Here is a 4,916-nt window from a genome sequence, read left to right on the forward strand (position 1 = left end):
TAAACATGATGATCCTTAATTTGAGGGGGAGTTTGTGTCAAATGGATAAATTTTGAAGATCTTTATCATACAAGTGGTCATCAGACACTTGAAAATGTTTGAGTATTCATTGCAAGTGGTTTATCAGTAATTAATAGTGTTAAATCATTTTGAGTTTTATTGTGAGGTAGAGTTTGTGCATGTTTGAGAAAGAGTTGGGTCAATCGATCCTGAAGAACTTGTGGTGAGATAAAGCCAGGTTCCGATTCTTGAGGATTCTCTGATTAGAGAGCCAGGTTTCGATTCTGAGCAAAGTATGAACCAGATCTTGATTTTGAACCTGTGAAAGCCAGACTGCGATCCCAGCTTATCGAAAGGGGGAGTCTGTAGATGCTAAAAGTCGGGTTATGATTCTGGAGATAAAGTTCACGCAAGCTGACGGTGCTGATGAACTTAAGGAATCAAGAGATCTGATCAAGAGAAGCAAGAGCCAAGTTCAGATCCTGCTAAAAGAGAAAGGGGAGTCTGTTGGTGCTGATAGAGATCGAGAAGAGAGAGATTTGAGGATGCTTTACAATATCAAGATACTTCAAAGAGAAGCCCGAAGACTGATAAAGACTGAAGATGTTGAAGACTTGACACTTAAGACTTGTCAACATTCGAGGGGGAGTCTGTTAGTGCATGCGTCTGTCGACTTCGTCTTGTATCGAGTCTTGTCGTAGAATGTCAAAACAGGGCACGTAGTTCGAAATATTGTAATTCCGCTTGAGAGGGTTAATTCCGTTTGAATGAGGCATCATGTAATTCCGTGCGGAATTAAATTCCGTTTGGAATGTTAATTCCGCTTGGAACCGCTTCAAACGGAATCTCGTGCTTATAAATACCCAGTTCAAGCGGAATTAGATAAGAACTTTTCCGGTCAGTGTAACGAAGTGCTGCCGAAGTGCCGTCTCGCTGTAATTTGTCATCTAATCAATCAGAAAGGCAATTTATGAGTATATTGTGCTGAATTGAACTCGGTTTGACTGTTTCCCCCTTTCAAACTGAGCATAAACTCTTCTGATCAACTCGTTTGGGTCTGAAAACGATCCTACAAGAATATATACAGGCCAAAGGTAGTTCCTTTAGATACGACCCGATACTTAAGAATAGGTTCGCTAGATTAAGCGTATACCGAATAGAATGTAGTTTAAACCCAACAAGTACTAAGACTTGTATAATATGTGTAAACATAATACATTCTGGATTTTAAGATCAAAACGATAAGGTTAAACCCTTTTCGGCAAACTTATGTAAACTAGTTACGTAAGTCTAACCGTATGTGCAAAAGTAATAATGGGTAACCGGATGAGTCATGAACAAGTTCCATATGCCAATACACTTTAAACAAGTTTTAATATCAGTAGGCTATCCACTTGTATGCCCGTTAAGGTATTAAAATCAATATGCCTCATAAGGGCATTTTGGTAATTTTACAACTTATAAAAGGAGCTTGCGAGTAAACTGATGTCATGGTCATAAATATTCTGTAAAAATGGTTTAATCATGATATCATATCAGTAGGATATCAAATATATGTGTGGTTTACGCCCTAAGACCAAACTATGCGTCGTATGGGCATTCTGGTCATTTCACACATAGTTTTGTGATTATATTTGGGATTTTGAGTTCATGACTTATATCTACTGTAAAAATATTTAAAATGGTTTATAAAATTAGTAGGTAACAAGTCTTGGTTCGTAAATATGGTTTAAAACCATACTACGCGCCTAAACGGCGTTAAAGTCGTTAAATGACGATTTTTTTGCGAAGATATATGAAATCTGATATTATGAACAGCTTTGTCATAACATATCAGTAAGCAAAAGGTTTCGTTTGAATATTATGCTTTAAACGCATTTTACGTGTCATAAGGGCATTATTATCATTTATCGGCATTGTATACGAATTTAACTTTAAACTCGGTTTAAAATCTGATTTAGCATCCCAAATAATCCTAACTATAATATCATATCAGTAGATAATGAGTTTTATGCTAAAATTATGTTTAAAACTCATTTTTGGTGAAAATGGCATTTTAGTCCTTTTAAAAGTTTAGTTTACGATTATATGCGTAAAATTAGTTTACGACCAGCATATAAACACCAAAATATTTTAAACATGTTTACTTATCAATACATAACTCATTTGCATGCTCGTTTGCATTTAAAACCTTATTTTTAAACAAAAGGTCATAATTGTCAAAGTATGACATAATAACGGAACATGCGCATAAACTCAGATTTCTAGGCCGATCGTGTAATATAACCTTATAGGGTTATACTACATTATATTACGATCATAACGGAACCTAAAATCAGTAGCATACTAGTCTAATTCGGTTTATAACCAAAAGTCAACGTAGAAGTCAAACTACGTGACTTTCGGTTGCGAACCGACCCTAAAACAGGAACTGACGAGCCGAACATGTTTACACATGTTCTAATAATTATTACCGAGTTGTTTAAGTGATAAAACATATTTTAGAACACTTATAAACTCATATCGCAATTATTTTAAATGCTGACCCGTTGAGTTTTTAAATTAATATTACTTTTACTCGTCAATTGACCAAGCAAACGTGATTCATAGGAGGTGTTGGTCCCTCGGATGGGATCTTCTTGTTCGTAAACGTAGTTGAATCGTAAAGTGATTAATGCGCAGAATTCATGTAATCACATAGCAGATATACAAAGACAACATTCTACTTTGAATCACCGTCTGATATTCTATTGAATGATGTGAAAATGTACAGGAGCCAGAAAGAACTCAGACATACAAAAGGTAGGTAGCAAGTGAAAGTGTCAAAAGGTTCTAAATAAACTGACCTACCAACTATTTATAGGCAAGGATAGAATAAGAGAGTGCTGGCCGATCGGCTGGTCTAGCCGATCGGCTGACAATGCTAACCGATCGAATAGCCTGCTCGATCGGCCGGGCTGTCCGATCGGCTGGGCTAGCCGATCGGCTGGCAGCATAAGCACTTAACAAAAACTTCACCGTATTCTGTCCTGCTTTACATACAAACATACAAAACACATACACAACTATACAAAATATGACTACATGTTGACGAAAGCTATAGACGTTATTGCACTAACAAACTCCCCCTCGGATGTAGCTGTAGTTCCTTCCAACATAGTCTTTATTTCCTCCTGTTGCATCTCCTCTCTTTAGCCTTTTGTCTCCTCTGTTCAGCTCGTTCCTCTAACATTCTTTTTCTTTTATGCCTGCCCTCATTTATCCACCATTTTCGGTATTCTAGGTCGCCATCACGCTTTCGATCCCACTTTGGAATTTTGTTCTCTTCAGATTCGATAGGCGTTTGATCAGTAGGCGGCACATACCCAAGATTTCCCCTCTCTGCAGCTTTTTTAGCTATCTCTTTCTCTCTTTGACTTCGCTTGTACGCCTTTAGAAATTCATCAACTTCAAGATCTCTCCATTTTGTCTTCCAATTTTTCCCTGAATTGATTTCTTTTGCGAAGCAAACATCTATCACTCCTTGATACTGCATAGCTATCTCTTTGTCTTTCTTATCATAGATTATCTTGTTGACAAACAGACAATCTATATCTTTCTTCGAACAATTGACCAGCCACATAGGATCCAAGATACTTATTCTTCGACCTTCTCTAGTGGTCTTGTCATACAAAGAAATAACTGCTTCAGCTGTAGAGGGATTGTATAGCCACGCTTGAAATAGATCGTAGAAATCTTGTTCAATGGCTCTGAGTGGCATATTTTTCAAACACCTTGGAGGCTTTATATCCAACGTAATGTCTTTCTCTCCGCTCTCCAAGTAGGTAACAATCTGCTTCGGATATTGTGGTTTCCAATCTGGATAATTGTTCTTTGCTTGCCATTTGATGTAATTCCACAAATTCTGATCACGTTCTCGAACTTCTGGACCGTAGTAGTATTGCTTGATATTCTTTGTAACCACCAACTCATCTACGTCCCACCAGGGTAAAGTAGCTATATCAGCTAAGAAGTCAAAGTACTGTACACCCTGCTCCCTTCTGATTGCATAAACTTTCAAGTCTTCCAAATATCCCCAAGATAGAATATCTCCCCAAGGAAGATCTTTGCTCTGAGTGAAGTATTGAAGAGCCCTGAGAGTCTTTCTTTCTTTTGGCATATTCTTGAACCATCGTTTTCTTTCTTCAGCTGTTATCTCTTTAGGAACCGGTTCAGGAATATCTGCTGTAGAAACCCTTTCTTCAATCTTTCTTCTCAACTCATCTTCATTCTTTTCTTGAAACAATTCAGTAAACGTAGGGAATGCAACATCTTCCCCTTCATAATGAAAATCTACTCTATCTTCCTCTGAATCTGACGCGCTTTCAACAATCATTTCATCATAATGATCAGCTTCATGAGGGTATCTAGGCTCAAAATCTTTTGCAGGTGAATGAGGAATTTCATCTTCAATGTCAAATTTCATTTTTCCATCTTCCAAACCCAATTCCTCTAGCATTTCAGCCCGTGTTCTTTTAACCTCTACCTCTCCTTGTTGTTTACCAGATACGTAAATGACAGTAGGGTTAGAAAGAAGTACATGAACAACAGATTGTTTTCCAGACGACGATGCTTCATATTCAACTTCATCCTCCTGCTCATTTATTTCATTGTTCATCAACTCATCCACTCTTTCTTGAACATTTGGTTCTCTGATTAATAAACCCGAAGCACCTTGATCATTGTCGTCATCGTCTTTGTCATCTTTATTAGACTTGTCATCATCTTTGTCATCAGATTTATCTTCATCTTCCTTTTCCTCTTCTTCATCCTCCTCTTCATCATCTCCGAACAACTCTTTATCAGAATCTTCATCCACAATCTCACCACGAGCTATTCTTCCCTTTCTTTTTCGATCAAGAAACTTTAACAACTTT

Source organism: Helianthus annuus, chromosome 4, assembly GCF_002127325.2.
Source record: "Helianthus annuus cultivar XRQ/B chromosome 4, HanXRQr2.0-SUNRISE, whole genome shotgun sequence".
Lineage (NCBI taxonomy): Eukaryota > Viridiplantae > Streptophyta > Magnoliopsida > Asterales > Asteraceae > Helianthus > Helianthus annuus.